Genomic DNA, 17,908 nt, shown 5'->3' on the forward strand with positions numbered 1-17,908 from the left:
GAAGTAGGCCTAATAATTACCTAGCTAGCTACACACCTCCCTTTGGGATACGTCCCTAAGGAGTAAGAATTTTACTCCCATGCTCTAACAGGAAATTCCTATCTCTGGCTTGCGTTTTCCCCTTTGAAGTCAGCTGATTAGGGGAAAATGGCTGCTTTTCTAGCAATCGAAATATTTAACTAAATGCTGGGTAGACGAGGCAATCAATAAACGTAATAATAATAATAATAATAATAATAATATATATATATATATATATATATATATAATTATATAATATATATATATATATATATATATATATATATATATATATATATATATAATGAATCTCCTTCGCTTTCCCCATGAAAAAATGAAACTTGGCAAAACACGAACACTGAGTGCCCTTCTCTCTCTCTCGCATCCCATCTCTCTTTTGTCTGTCTTGTGCTTCCCAGTTCGTACTTTTCCAGAACTACTGAGACGTTGATCCCAAGATTTGAGAGATAAGTCAGCGGGATTAATAAAATCAACCAGTTGAAGGAAATCGGCCTCACTCACACTCAGATCGCCAGCCCGGCCCAGATCCGGGCATCCAAAACCCAGTTCGGCCGCACACCTTGCCCTTATTGCCGCCCTTGGAGTTATCTGTGCCTTAATATATATGTGTATATATATATATAATATATGTGTGTGTGGATATATGTATATATATATATATACTAATTATTATATATATATATATATATATATATATATATATATTATATATAAATGGTAAATGAAGTAGGGTCTTGGAACAAATACTTTCGTAATATATTTTACATTTTCAAGTTCACACTGAACATAAAAGAAGTTGACAAGCCTTTATATATAAAATCAGAAAGGTGGGGTCGGGTTACAGTGTATTAATCTGGGTGGCATGTTCTTTAAGCAAAAGATATAAGAAAAAGAGCATCACGGTATAATCCTGGGTGGAGTTTAAAATTCCTTGTTGACTTCCATCCGATAAAGATGGACGCCAGTAGATTCCTTTTTCGGTGATCTTTGGCTCTGCAGATTATTGAGGAATTATCCCAGTTAATAGCACGGCCTTTCTTAATCCAATGATCCGCAATGCAATTATGTGTTATTCCTCTTGAAATGGCATATTTGTGCTGAGTGCATTTTACCTTTAGTTCCTGAGAGGTCTGCCCAATATAAATCTTATTACATTCTCTACAAGAAATACTGTATACAATATAGTTTGAATTTGGAGGGCTATTCTTGATTAGCTTCTTCCTCAAAATCTTATCATATTTAAATACTAAATTAATATCAATAGTTTTTAAAATGAGTACAACAGGAATGAAATAAGGATGAAATGCTATACAGAGAATATTCTTGAATTTATTGTTAAAACTGACTGGAGTGTAATACGTCTTTTTTTCTTTATTTATACCAACTTCCAAAAAATATGGAGGGTAATTTAATGAATCTCCTATTTTATCAATGATTTTAAACTCTTCTTGTAAAACTTCCTGACTGCAAATTCTAAGAGCTCGGAGATACATACTGGAAAATGTTGACGTCTTAATTTTTTAAGCTAAGCAAATTAAGATATCGACATTTTCCAGTATGTAACTCAGGAATCGATAAAATAGGGGATTCATTATGTTACCCGCCATATTTTTGGGAACTTTGTATATACATACATACATACATACATACATACATACATACATACATACATACATACATACATACATACAGATATATAATGGTATATATATATATATATATATCTATATATATATATATATATATATATATATATATATATATATATATAAGATAAATATATATATATATATATATATATATATATATATATATATATATATATATATATATATATATATATATACACAAGTTCATTGTGTGCATAATCAAAGAATAAATAATTCAGGGACAATATTCCAAAGGGAGATTAATATTTGAAATAAGTAAAGAGATGAAAAGTGGAAAAAAATAGATATTCATAATTCAGTAAGGATATATACTGAAACAATTATAGACGAATTACTGAAGGCGCGATTATATAAACATAACGATTAATCTAAACATAAAAAATATTTATTAAACTACAGAATTGATTAATGACCTATTTTGTGCTCTTGTACTTCTAGAGGTTTACGTAGTACTTGATGTTACCGTCTACAGGCATGGGAGCGTTCTACAATCAGCAATGCTGTTGTCATTTTAATATGCAGCTCAGTCCGTCAGTGTATATGCAAACTTATGTTTCAATAGAAGACAATATGTTCCCTCATCCAGTTGAAGAGAGAAAGTCTTTGTATTAGTTTCACCTCCTTGTCGCTTAGACGTTTGACTGATATTATTATTTCGGAAGGAGGCCCTCTCGCTGCAAGTTTTGTTAAAAATGGTTGCTGCTTCAGCACTATTAATCATATAAAATCTTCTCTATTTTTCTGATGACAGCATTCTCTCTGCTGCTAAGGCTGGTGAGCAACGCACCAAAGGACATGGTAAAATTCGGTTGTTTAGTCATTTTGGGTGTTTATTATTGCTTATACAATGCTCTCTCTCTCTCTCTCTCTCTCTCTCTCTTTCTCTCTCTCTCTCTCCAACGCGACATTTCGTCCAGACGTTGTAGCGGGCTCTCAACTACGGTATGGAGAACCCCTGAGGCAAGTCGAATTTTCATTGGTTCCTGAGAAGGTGACTCATATGGTGAGCATTTTTCGAGACTTACGGACCTTCTCAGGCTAGGAATATTCCTGGGAGCCACTTCATTGGCTTCTACCTCAGTGATGTCACCCCTGGTATTATTTTCATTTTGTGTATCACGTCAGGTGCTAGTCATCTCATGCGCGCTGGTACTTTCGTTGGGAGGGAGGGACGTGGTCCTCCTCACACGCGTCGGTATCAGGAACGCTTCTTGTGTGGTGTTCAAAGAGGCTTTTGCTCTAGGATAAAAAGGGTGTGAGAAATTTTAAATAACTTACTTGAGTTTTTGTCATTTAAATAAATATAAATGCTTTGAATATTTACTTTATTTGCTAACTGCACATTGTCTTGCAAGTATTACTAATCAAGTTGGAATCAAAGAAATGAGGTTTTTCTTTTGCAATGCATATAAAGGTAATATAAAGGGCACCATGACGCATGCGTGGAAATTCGCGCGCAAGAAAGCGTCGCCTCACTTCATCATTTTCCCCCGCAGCAGGCTCATCGCCTGAAACACGAGGTCTTCAAGTAAAGGCCGTCTCAAGTGGGTATAGGGAATGCCTCCCTCATCGTCAAGAATGATCAAATTGCTATGTTAAATCTAATGAATGAACTACCTATTCAGTTAACCAGAATTCCCGGGAGTTATGGATTCACGGAGATCCCCGGCTATTCTTCGACAAAAAGCATTTTCGTCGAAAACAGGTAAGACGTTATGGAGTTTTGGTTCTCGACTTGAAAATGTATTTTCCAGATCAAATTCATTGTGAAGCGTGAACTTAAAATCACTGAGTCGTAATTCATTTGGGAGCGCAGGCTCCGTTCAAAGGAATTAGAAAAAATAATTCTCACAATGGCTTCTAGGAGGCGCGGACGTCGTGGGTCGGGTGCTCTTTCGATTATTTTTATATTCCTGATGATGTCATTTCTCATGATGTTCTGCTGGTGTAATGCAAGCTGTGCTGTGATATATTGGGAATCAGTGTATGTTTTGTGTCATTAAATTACGTATGTTATCCTGTGGAATATCGTTTGTTTGTTTATATTTCTTTTTGTGAGATCTGCTGTGTATGCTCAATAAATGACTATTAAGGAAACTACAAGTTTGATTAAGCAGCTACCTCATCATCATATTTGGCGACGAGTGAAAACGAATCCATCACCGATGTTTGTGTTTTTGGGAGAAATACTGCCTGCCAGTGCCCAAGCCTATCGTAAGTTGTACTAGGCTAAGTCTTGGATGGCGTCAAAGGTAACATTAGGCTATGCTCTTGTTGGGTCTTAGATGAAGGTAATAGACCGGGCAGATGTGATGTGACGACGAATGAAGCCGGTACGAGAAGTTTGATTGTATTTTTGTATCGTTCATGATTGCCTAGTCTAGCATTTTGGATATATTTGGAAGTTTTGTGCCTGATTAGGCTTAATAGAATCTATCCTTTTGATCCTAAGAAGATCAAATTGGAGGTTTGGCTGTCGATGTTAGCAGCTAATTTTTCACATGCAAATGTCCTTGATGAATAAAAAAAAAAAAAAAAAAATGAGTACATTGCTTGTGTCTTTAGGAACAGAGACTTACAGTACTTTGGCCAGTCTCTGTGGACTTAAATTGCCGAATGAGGTAGATTATAAGGACATAGTGGAAACTTTGAGATTGCATTTCTTTTTAAAGCCTTCATACCACAGAGCTTTGATTAAGTTTCAGCAATGTAAGAAACATAAAGGTGAATCTTTACGGGATTTGTATGCAGAATTGAAAGCTCTAGCCAAGGAATGGAATTTTAGTGATGTATTTGATGGCAGAGTTTGATGATCAAATGTTTATGGCGGTATTTCTACAGAAGCAGTCTGCACAGACTGCAAGGAACGTAACCGCGGATACGACGCCGCGGATAAGTACCCTAGATCTACCTTCATGGCTATTGATGGGGAGGTGTATTTTTCTAATTTAGCTGCGGAAAATTTAAACCTGCAGTCTATGACTTCAGCAGAAACTTTGGAGAGAATACTGAATTTTGAAAAGGCATTTTGCTCAGAGAAAGCAAGCTTATCTGGAGATGTTTGTGCTTTAGGTCTACACAGTAATGTTAACTCTTAAAAAGAAAGGCAATATCAAGTATGGTCATCCCCATAAAAGTGAAAACTGCAGATTTTCACACCTAGATTGTTTATTTTGTAGTAAGAGGGGACAGCTGAAATGGGTTTGTCGTTTGTTTAATGCATCCAACCTGGGATCTATAAATCAATATCAGTGTTAAAAAGAGTAGTGACTCAAATGGTCACTCACGCAATTCTTCAAGAAAAAGTGGAGAAACAAGAAGAGGGTAAATACCTTGACTGAGGATGGTCAATATTTTTGAGATGATAGTGATGGCCAATTGCTTAGTCTAAGAGATAGCAGTTTTGTTGTAAATGCAAATGATGATTTGATTGAAAATGTTAATTCTATTAAAACAAAAATTATGTTGAAATGTAGAAATTTGGATATTCCTTTTGAAGTTGACAGCAGTGCTTGTGTTTCAACTTTAGATTATGATTATGTTCAAAAGTTGGGATTACCAGTACAGTCTTGTAATCAAGTGTTGAAAGCATATGGCAATACAGTGATAAAGGTTGTAGGCCAAGTATATGTAAAGGTAATATATCTTACTTTTAGTACCAGGCATTGATTTTATGTTGTAGAAGATGTAAGTAATAACTTGTGGACAAAGGATTTGATGCCGAAAATTGGTATAGCCCTAACTGGTGTGGTTGAATAATATGGTAAATAAGGTATTATATGCTCAATCTCAATTGGAAAACTTTGTAATAGATCCAAAATTACCTATAGCAAGTTTTGTAGTTAAAATGCATTTGAAGGAAGGAGCTGCGCCCAAATTTCATAAAGCACGGACTATAGCAAATAAGTATATTAATTGGTGGAAGAGTCATTAGATAAGTTAGTATCTGATGGTGTTATAGAACCAGTTGTATTCAGTGAGTTGGCAGCCCCAATCGTACCTGTTTCAAAGGCTGATAAGCAGTCTATGAGGATTCGCTGTGATTTCAAGTATTTGAATGAAAATATTTCTTATGACAAATATCCTCTGCCTAAGACTGAGAAAATCTTTGCTGTAGTTGGGAAAAGTAAGGCTTTTTCCAAAATTTACTTGAAGGATGCTTATTTGCAGCTGCCGGTAGATGAGGAGAGTCAAAAGTTGTTGGTAATAAATACCCCTAAGGTTTGTTTAAATATAAACGTCTTCCTTTTGGTCTCTCATCATCTCCTGCTATATTTCAATGGTTCATTTCTCAATTGTTAGGGAAAATTGATGTGGTAATTGCTTTTCTATATATTTTCATTGGAGGTGAAACTCAGGAGGAACACAATGAGAGATTAAATAAAGTTTTGAGAGAACTGCAAAATCATAATGTAAAAATAAATAAGAAGAAAACTGTGTTGAATACTGATATATTGGAATATTTAGGTTATGTAATTTCTGGAGAAGGAATTGTACCATCACCCGAAAAGTTGACTGCTATTCTTGAAGCACCTTTGCCTAATTCTGTAAATGAGGTCAAGTCATTTATAGTAGATTTGTTCCAAACTTTTCCAGTTTTCTTTCTCCTTTGTACAATTTATTGAAAAAAAATACTAAGTTTGTCTGGTCTCAGGTAGAAGAAACTGTTTTCTGCAAGGTTAAAGCAGTTATCCAAGTCCAATTTGCTTATTAATTTTGTTAGTGATAATCCAGTAATTATTGAAGTCGAAGCATCACCAGTAGGTGTTGGTTCGGTATTAATGCAAGTGGTAAAGGGTCTGGAGAAACCAGTGCATTTTGCAAATAAGAAAATTTCAGCAGCTGAGTTAAACTACTTCCAACTGGACAATGAATCTCTCACTTTGGTCTATGCACTTTCTAAATTTAAATATTTCTTGTTGGGTCGTAAGTTTCTAGTTAGAACTGACCACAAACTGCTGCTTGGTTTGTTTGGTAGAGGTAAACAGATACCATTAAATGCAAATGCTAGAGTGCAGCGTTGGGCTCTATTGTTATCTGAATTTTATTATGTTCTCGAATTCAAAGCAGGCAAAGATAATGTTGTTGCCGATGCTTTGAGTCGTTTGCCTGTAAATGATTCAATTTTGGATTCATTTCAATATGGGTATGTTCATATTGTAGAAACTTTAGGTAATCGGATATTTCTTTTGATGCTAGACGATTGTCCAAATCAGATCCAGTTTTGAAAAGTGTGATGAAATATGTTAAATTTGACTGGGTTTAGGATACTATGGTACCTGAATATGATACTATAAAAGCAGATTTGGGTATTTATAATGATGTATTATTGTATCGTAATTGAGTGGTTATTCTAGCAGAAATGCGAAATGCAGTATTAGAGCAATTACATAAAGGACACAATGTTATCAGTGCCATGAAAGCACAGGCACACAACTGGATATGGTAGCCAAAATTAGACCAAGACTTTTCACAAGTAGCAAAGTTATGTCAAATATGTTTAAAAAAATTTTCAAGGACCTAAATCTGTCGTGTTATCCTGACCAGAAACTGGGAAGGCCTGGAGTAGAGTCCATGTAGATTATGCTGGTCCAATTGATGGTTATTACTTTTTGATAATTATTGATGCTCATACAAAAGATCAGTTCACTCTTCCACAGGGAGAACTCCCACTGATATGATGTTTAGTAGAAATTTTAGAGGGTTAATTAAAAGAGTAAAACCTCATGATAAAAGAGAGTTGAAAAACGAATGTAAATTTGAGAAATCTGAGTATAAGGTAGATGATGCAGTATTTGTAAGAAACTATGCTCAGGGGAGTACCTGAGTAGAAGGAAAAATAGTTGAGGTACATGGTGTAAGAAATTATAAAGTCATGATCAAAATTTTTGGTAATGTAATTTGGAAAAGGCATGCAGACCAGTTAATGCGAAGATTTACATCTACTTCAGAAGACTATTTTTTGTAAGAAATGATAAGATGCCTAATGATTCTCAAGGTTCAAATGCTCCCTATGATCAAAGTGTTAATTCAGATTCAGGTTTGAACAGAAAATTTAAAATTTGACAGTCACATTGACGATTCAGAGGTAGTCACTGAGGCTCCTCCCTCTGAGGATTCCAATGCTGTAGGCACTGAAGTGCCAAACCAGTAACCTTACATAGATTTGGTTGAGTGGTAAAACCACCTTAAAGGTTAAACTTGTAGACAAGGATGTTTTCATATGTCACATTCCTTCTCCCTAGAAAGAAAGAAATCGATGTCACAACAAAATAAACATTAACCGTCTGGAGAAATCATCAATGTCATAACAAAATAAACATTTACCTTCTGGTAATAACCAGAAGGTTAATGTTTATTCCACAGGATAACATACGTAATTTAATGACAAAACATACACTGATTCCCAATATATCACATTCCTTCTCCCCAGAAAGAAATCATCAATGTCACAACAAAATAAACATTTACCTTCTGGGAATAACCAGAAGGATAATGTTTATTTTGTTCTGACATTGATGATTTCTTTCTAGGGAGAAGGAAAGTGATATATTGGGAATCAGTGCATGTTTTGTCATTAAATTACGTATGTTATCCTGTGGAATATCGTTTGTTTGTTTAAATTTTTTTTATTTGAGATTAATCTTACCTGCTGTTAAAGTTAGCTCATATCATCTTCACGCCGATAGGCGAGTCGATCGCTTGACTGACCCGGAAGACTGTCTAGTTCACCTGTTCTCCACCAGGTGTGTTAGAATGTTTTAGCTCTAGTCAGAATTCTCCTTGCCGCCATTAGGTATAGGCATATGTTGGTATGTGGTGAATCTTGGCTGTTTTTCTTCTATCAGGGTACTGTAAATTTAATCATCCTAGGATGTCTTCCACCGGAAGCAAGTCAACCAATATCAGGTTATGTAGGAATAATTATTGTGTAACAAGAATGCCTAAATTTGAGATAGATCAACATAATGTTTGGACCAGCTTCAGGGGTACAGAGTGTCATCTAGAGATTAGGTGTGAGGAATGCAAGGATTGGCCTAAGGATATTATGCTCAAAAGTATTAGAAATAGGAAAAATAAGGGAAGCAGATAGACTGCGGAAGCAGTTAATTAGGTCAGGGCATAAAGCTACCTTTTCTCCCATTCCTGTTGAGCCTTCATCTGCTGTTACCCCTACTCAAAATACTAGGCCTAATACTGATAATGATAGTTCTAGCGTTTCCTCTGTAGCTCCGACTTCCACTCCCCTTTCGGTTCAGGAAAAGCGTATCAAGAAACTTGTACAGGATGTAAGTCTTATTTAACTGAATTTATGATAACAAACCGTTCCGAGTCCCTCCATAGTGAACGTTCTTTTTCGCGTTCCCCTTGTAGAGGTAAGGTGTCGGTGCCCTTGCCCGATGGAGCCCAAGCCTAGGACTACCCTGTGACAGTTGGAAAAGTCTGCTGCCAGGGAACCTGGTGGGTTCTCAGGCCGATGGAGTTCTGTGCCCTCCGACTCCTACCTTTCCCTTTTCACGCTCTCATGTGCAGTCACGCTAACACGTTCGCCGAAAGATCGTTTTGACGGTCTAACCACTGCCTTTTGCACTCTGCCCTTTAATCTTAGAGGGAATTTCCTATTACATATGACATCAGACACCTTCCTCCAGTTGTTCCAACCACACTGAATCCGGTTGTTAATTTCATCTTCCATGTGTCCCTCATTGTCAATCTCTGAGCCAAGGTACTTGAATTTATGGAGCCTTTTGATGTTTCCTACGCCTAATATTATTGTGGTTTGCTGGTTGCCAAACATCAAGAGATTATCCCCCGGGATGTGATCATCATGAACATGAAGATCATTGGGAAGGCAGCTGATGCCCATTGGTTATGCCTACTGGAGGTGCTTTTCATCCAGCAAAAAATAAAAAAAAAATAAAAAACTAAATATGACACAGGAAGAATTTCTCCTCCCCACCAGTATGGAAAGACCTGCAACCAACAATGACACCTCCGATCACAACTACTCTACGAAACACAATGCCCCCGAATGAGATACTATTGCAGCTAATGAAAATCAAGTTAGCTGGGATGTCACACAGCATGACGCAACGCCAAGCAATGTCACTGCACAGCTCAGGAGGTCTACAAGGTTGCAGTTAGCAACCATCAACATGGTGGAAGTGGCTTGAGACATGACTCAAGCGACCAATGGAAAAGCAGACCTTCTGCCACCAGCCAATAGGAGATCGGCATGGGGCAGACCCCTGCTGACGATCCCAAATATAAGGAGGAAGGAAACCACACCAGAAGGCAGTCCACCCTCAGCTTTCTAGCGTAGAGGATGTCCGCCAGCTCCAGACGAAAGCTCGCTACAAGAGAGAGAGAAACTGTACATGACTTTGATGACTATGGTATTATAGTTTATCGGTAAAATAGAAATATAAAAATATATACACTGATCTTGACCCTGCATTTGAAAATGACCTCTATAGGCACTCGACTAGCCTGTTTAAGTAGCACTGAAAAAGCCGCTATTAAAAAAATCGAGAAAAATCTCTACAAGCATAACTTCTGAAGTAGCAATTACATCTTATAAAGTTTGCTTGAGAGAGGGTCTGCTTCCTAAGTATTATTATTATTATTATTATTATTATTATTATTATTATTATTATTATTATTATTATTATTATTATTATTATTATTATTATTATAATTATTATTATTATTATTATATAAAATATGTGAACATTGATAAGAAACAAATAGAATCTACTTCACTTAGGAATGAAGTTGTTTATTATTATCATAATTATTATTTCTAATCCAAATATGTTCCTATTTGTGTATACTAAGCAGAGTAACTACTGTGATCACTAGTCTTGCCATTGTTACTACTACTACTACTACTACTACTACTACTACTACTACTACTAATACTATTATTATTATTATTGTTATTATTATTATTATTATTATTATTATTATTTATTATTATTATTATTTATTATTATTATTATTTAGCTGTCATTATGAGCAAGTTTCTGCTCTAAAGAACAGCCGTTTGTGAAAAAGAGTCGCTCAAAAGAACAAGAGACACGTGTAATTAAATACGGTTATGAGATTCCCTTTACCGGAATCATCATCATGAAAGACTTAACAATTAGGAATCCAGCGAGTGAATCGACTCGGTCTTCTCTGAACAGTTGACTTAATCCCTGCATTAGAATTAGCGAGGATAATCCAGACATTAATAGTGAGAGGCGTATATTATTAATTAAAATGTTTCTTTTAATCCAGAATATTCTGAAACATAGCTGGGAGCACTGATTACTAAACCGGCAACTATGCATTTTCTTTGGCCCTTGATAAGGACTATTATTCCATCGTTAATAAAACTTCCAGTTGACCTATATCGTGATCATAATCTCATCTTCATCATCATCATCACCGTCTTAATGCAGTTCGAACATGATAAGTTTAGCTAGAGATTCTGTTGGTCAACAAGAACGAGATTACTTATTTGCTCTTGACTAATGCATTTGCTTGGTAGATGAATACAGAGGTCCTTTATAACGATATACTACATGGGTATTAATTACTCATGACTGAAGAAGATTGTGAACATTTATCTAATACTGTATACTCATAAAATCAACAACGTCCCCAAGACGATGTGGCTACCAAAGTTTCACAAAATCCTAAATACAAATGCTAGCAATGACATAGTTGCCAAAACATGATAAAAAAAAAAGATATTATCTTGACTTATACGAGCTAACATAAAAAAAAATATTATTTGCTTATCTATTCATTATATTTATTGGTATACGGTCACTTTTCTAGTTATGCTGTGAGGTCCATTACGTTACGGCTTCTTACACCTCTCCCTTGCAATGCTTTGAAACTTCCTGGTGAAGTTTTAATTGATTAAATAATTTTCCCTACTTCGAGAGACACCTCTGTCGTTACCTCCGTATTAAACCTATTCTGTTTTCACCACACACTTTTTACCCTGGTTTCCTTTAGGCTAGATAAGGCCATACGTTTACCCGTCCAACTGCTTCTGCATCTAAGAAAGAATAGAAATATATGCCAGGAAGGGCAACCATTAAAATAGTACAGCATAACATGTTTCATATTTTCAACATGACTTTCAAAATTCAATTTCTATTGCAATTTCACGACCTCGGAAATGTCCAGAATGTTTTTATCGATAATATTCCTGTTAACACACCAGAAGATAAAACTGCCCAACGCTGAACGCACAGTCGGTCTTTTTTCTTCAGGTTTCCGGGAAGGAAACTACCAGCCACGTTGACACTTAATGCTTTGGTGCACCTTGCAATCCCCATCTGACTTGCTATCACGAAGATAATATGCCTAAACACGAGGGACTTGAGAAGAGAGAGAGAGAGAGAGAGACAATGGTTCAGTACAGTTGGCTGGATATCAGCCACATACTTTACTGTTTAATGATAACAAAGAAAACATTCAGTAGAATGTTTAAACTTCCACGGCCTCACCCAAAGGTTTAGCTCATAAATGTACAAATTGGTATAACGTAACGTTAAAGAAGCTGGACAACTTAAAAGAAAGGGGCCAGTGAGAACGGATATTAAGTTGCACAAAAAGAGAAAAAGTTTGTGCCTAAACGATGCAGCAAACAACCGAGTGTATAGTCTACTGTGCTATGAAAGGAATTTTCTCCATGCAGGTGGTGGCCGATTGAGAGAGAGAGAGATATATCACTAACTGAAATAGTAATTGACGTCAAAATCTAATATATAAAACTTTCCTGCTACACAAGACAATATTTGTAGCGTTTTATATCCTTTTGCTCTAGCGCAAAATCAAAAGAAAATGAGGAAATACCGAATGAAATGACGTGTGTTATGATGGAAGTCGTTCCCTTAATTTTGTAAAATCTTTCATTGGTGAGATACCGAAATGAGGACATTATATGTCGAGTAATCCCAGACATACTCGTACTGTCATACGACTTTTAATGAGTTTCCTCTTTGCTATGAAATACAGAGGACTTTGAAAATGAGAAATAGTTTGTCCTATTTACTGACGAGGATGTGAGGACAATAATAGATTTCATCAGTATTTTCACTGTTTTCAAGGTGAAACTCAAAAAAAGAAACTAACTTGTAGACAGGACAAACGCATTAAGTCTAAGCCCCATATGTTTTTAACATTACTCTCCTTTATATTCTATTTTCATGTTTAAATAAGACATTTGTCTTATGCATCACGTGAATTATGTATTTTCACATAAGCTATTTTCAAATATCACTTACTATGCTACTAGGAGCATAATATCCATTCAGCAATACAATATATCACGTTTCATATATCGTGTTATTAACACGTTTAATTGTTACAGTTCCTTTTTAGTTAACTGAAAGAGAAAACTATCGAGATGGCTATTTGTCTGTCCATCAGCACTTTTTCTGTCTGCCTTCAGATCTTAAAACCTACCTAGGGTAGAGAGCTGCAAATTATTATGGTGACCATCCACCCTCCAATCATCAACATAGCAAATTGCAACCCTGTAACTTTAGTAGTTTTTATTTTGTGTAAGATTAAAGTTAGCCATGATCGTGTGTCTGGTACCGCTATAGGTGCCAGCAACACCGACCAACAGTGGCCTGTGGCTGAAAGTTTCATAGGTCGCGGCTGAGTGCGCGAAACATTATATGCTGTACAGAAAACTCTATTGCATCGAAGAAACTTTGCTGCATTTTTTACTGTTTTATGGTAACATTGCTTCCCGTGCTAGCATCAGGCCTGGCACAATTAGAAATTATTTTTTCTCTAACCGTCAGAAAAATGCTTGTTTGTTTTCCCATCCACCTGTCCCTAGGCCTTGAATAAAAGAAAAGATCTGTTCAATTACTCAACAAAAGTCCTCATTTATTTTAACTCCCATGCCGGTTAAATTTGTCACAAGGGTAAGATGCAGTTTCGTTTTCTCAATAACTGGTTTAGTCTTTTACTATAATGCTTTCCTTTCTGGATTTTATAAAGAAAATCTGTGTATTCTAAGGTAAAGCTATATTTTCTAGGACTAATGCATAAATATATCTATTCTGGGGTAATGAGGGCATTGATATGAAATTATGAAATAAAATTTTGTTTATCCGGAAACAAACGTATTTAAACTCTTATGCTAAGGAAAACGTTTATTTTAAGGCTAAGTATATCTATATATATTGTTGCATGCATCACTTTCCTTTTTGGGTTTTATATAGAATCTGTGTATTCCAAGGTAAAGCTATATTTTCTAGGACTACTCCATACATATATATTCTGAAGCAATTTTGTATAAATTCTTTTCTCAATTCATAACGAATACAAAAGAGTGACATTAGGACACTCGTCAATAATTTCCTCTGATTCTCGAGCTAGCATTACCGAGGATTATGGCACATATGAGAACACCTGTGTCACCCATAACGACATCCTTCAGACGAGACCAAGAAGCTGACTGTCCCTTAAGAATATTGTTAAATTCCCTGTCCAATTCAGATATAATCACCTTTAACAACCTCTAGCTGCCATTAGTGCCTCACGCTGACCAGCTAGCAGGCCGCCTGCATTTGGTCATAACACAAGGAAAGGGGGACAGATTCAATTTTCACACCCCTCATTCTATTGAGTAAATACCCTTAGGGTCACAATACCCTCTTTAACACTTCTACTCCGGCAGCCGACTCCTTTCGACCTACTAGTTTGTCATTCAAGATGTGACCTGACCCTTGCCTTTCACACCTGTTAACTCAGCCCTCTCCAACCTTTCTCTCAATTGTGACGCCCTCATTTGTTGTAGACAATGAAGACCAGTTTCTGTTGAAATACTGTTCCCTTCTAGCACTACCTGGTATTGAGAGGGTTTCTCTTAATTAAAGGTAATACAATAGATGTAAATAAAAAAAACATCCAAGGTTACAGTTACAGATGGGGGTGCAAATGCCCAAGATAGCCCTCAGAATTCAGTAAAGTGGGAGGCCCTGTCACGATGCCCTACATCTATAGGTATCTATGGACCCAGCTGCCCACAAGTTGAGAGACTCATCAGACTCCTTGGCTTAGCAAGAAGCCTAGGATCCTTTCCATTTTTGGGCTCACCTTCCAGCATTGAAAAATACGTCAATTTTTAATTCAATAACACAATGGAGAATAATAAACATGTCTGCATGATGGAATGTGCTGAAGGAAAGTAAAATGGGTTTCTGGTATTCTTCGCACACAGAAACTGTCAAATGTTAAGCCTATTGACTGGCTGTGGGGACATAGATAGTAGTAAGTGCACGAACAGTGACGGGAGATAACAACAGAAACATTCATTGTCATATAAATGCAAATACAGTTTAACTATTTACATTCTTAAGATTTATTCACATTGAATTGCTACATGAATTAATATGACGGTGGTACTTGAAAGAAGAGACTACGCCAATTTAACCAAATGATTTAAGAATTTGTAAAACGAATTCAAAAGATTTAAATAATGAATTGGCTAAAATGAATATCGTACATTTTTGTCCGGAATTTAACACTTCTCGTCGATTTAACAATTAAAACTGGTTATCACTGCACTTTCCTAGCTAATGTCTAACCACTAGAGACATCTGGTCTCGCAAAAAGCTTTCATTAATAACAACACAGGCAAGGAATGTATTAAGTGTGTGGTTAAGAGTGCATCGCTCCGATCTTTTAACACCTGGGAATCAAAAATGTATAACACACCCCTAACAAAACTACACAAATGACAACCCTTACCTGTTGGTAGCAGGCACCCTCTCTCTGCAAACATTGTCAACTAGGCTAATAAGCTCACATAAATACAAAATAAGCTATTTATTACCCAAAACAGATGAACATAAAATAGAACAAAATGATTAATAAGTCATGGTTAAAAAAACCCAAGTCTGCCCCATAAGAACTGTAAATTATCATTCCACTCTCCTGGATTAGTCTAAGTAATCACTCCAAGTCTCAAATTGTCAACGGCTATATTTTAATAGGCATTTTTAGAGAATCTTGTTTCTAGAACCATGATATGGGACCCATCTGTAACAAGAGATATATTCATTATATTCCCTACTATACAATGTTAAATATTTGTATACACTTTACACCTCTCTCTTTTCAAAGGCAACTGCTTCTAAGTCATTTAAATATGTGCCATACCTTTTGGGATGGGATTTTCCTCACACCTGCTGTCCTCTCGACCGTCTTTCTCCTTATCTCAAAGGAATGTGTCTTTCCCTTAAGTGCCTCGAGCGGCCGGACCTGTTATGCATGTACAAACGAATGTACATATCTACCACACACCAAAATTGCCCGTAGCAACAGTCCGAACAGTCACCAGCCCAAAATGCACACACATCAGATTCCTTCATCCCAGGAAGGCTATCTCTAGGCAAGCCCTGTCTCCAAGCCAAGGCAGCTGATACATCATGTAATTCACTAACACATCAATTCATACCTATAAGATGGCTCAGCTACCTATGTCCTTTGTGCACTCCTGTCGCACACCACATCAGCAACTAATGCACAATGTATCAATTTGCCACATGATTTAGGGCTACCTCCATTGCTGAAGCCCTTGTGCCTCGTCGGATGCATAGAAGTTTAAGAACTCTTAGCACACAAATTGTGATCAGTATGACAGTGAGCATGACCACAATTACTGGAATTGTGTAACGTTCATTGAAGAAAAACTCATCCTCATCTATCGTCCAACAGCGGGACTGTAACAGTCTCCACTGTAGGCGGAATTCGAACCGCCTCATGGTTTCCATATAGTAGAAATCTTGCATCTGGCGCAGAAGACTGCTGTCGTTGTCTCCGTCGATATTACTTGATACGGATCAGGGAATTCTCTAAAGTCACAGTAAGTCGGTAAATCCTTGTGTGCTAATTCTAGTTCGCAACCTGACAGGTCAATACGTCGTAGAGTGAATATCTTGCTTTTGCATACATATCTGTCATAAACTAACACACATCCTACTTCATAGTCAACTGCTGAGGACTGGAATTCTTCACCTAATATATACATAACCACTACCGACCCCTTGAAAGAACTAGGAAATGATCTAAATATATAGCTATGAAACGGTTTTTTATCACTAACTAGTATGTCAACAAGTAACCCCTTATTTGATAACTGTACCTTTAAAATCCCATAGTATCTATAAAGTAAATCTCCCGTAAAAATAATATTTGATCCCCAAAGTTCCCAACGGCAACATTTCCCTCGAAATTTTCCCTCATGAAGCTACTACAACTGCTTTCTACTTGGCTTTTAATTTCATTTAACAAAGACTGTTTCTCTTTCAACGTTCAATAGTGTAGTGTGTATAGTGAAAAACGTAACGGTGACATCTAGGTCTTTCCGGATCCCTTTCACTGTCACATGTAATATGTTACTTGATTTCCTCAACTCATTAAATCCATTTTCTAATTTCTCATGCCTCCCTCTTAGAGAATTCAGAGCTTTACCATGTTCGGTGAGCTCTGCCTCTAATATCCCAACCTTCACCAAACTAGTTATTGCTACTCCAGCTATGGCTGCTATAGCTACACCCCCAGCTGCCAACAGCTGTACTGCCCTTTTCTGTCTCCTAGACGGGTCCCTCCCCCCAGCTGGCTTTGTCTCTGGGACCCAAGTGAGTGTTTCTGCAATCTTGCCTTGTACCCTGTTTGTATAACGGTTGTGCCTTTGTATAGGAAGGCGACCCGTTGAGTGTTATTATCTCGCGACTGTTGTACGCAAGCATTGTGGTTCCACTTCTCGTTCTCGTCTGAGTGACATCAATGTAAATTTTAGTTTCTTCTTAAGTATAGGGGAGATGACTCAAACCCCTTGAGTTAACTTCAACAACTTTATTACAAACTCCATCACAGGAGTATAGGAAGAGTTAGTCGGAATGACTGCTCTGTTGGAGGAGAAGTACTGAATTGGTATACAAAGTCTTTCACATCGATAGCTGATAATAGCTATCTCAGCATATACAAAATACTAACATGTTACTCGGAAGTCACGTGTTTCCTCTATAAGCTTCTCATAGGAAGGCACTGTGACCTGTTTACAAGATATGATAATGTTGACACAGGCAAATGCAAACCAGGCCACTGCAAGCATCGCATGGCATGGTCTAGTTTACGTCCTGTTATTGAACATTTATCATGCTCCTATC

The sequence above is a fragment of the Macrobrachium nipponense genome, chromosome 19 (assembly GCF_015104395.2).
Source record: "Macrobrachium nipponense isolate FS-2020 chromosome 19, ASM1510439v2, whole genome shotgun sequence".
NCBI lineage: Eukaryota > Metazoa > Arthropoda > Malacostraca > Decapoda > Palaemonidae > Macrobrachium > Macrobrachium nipponense.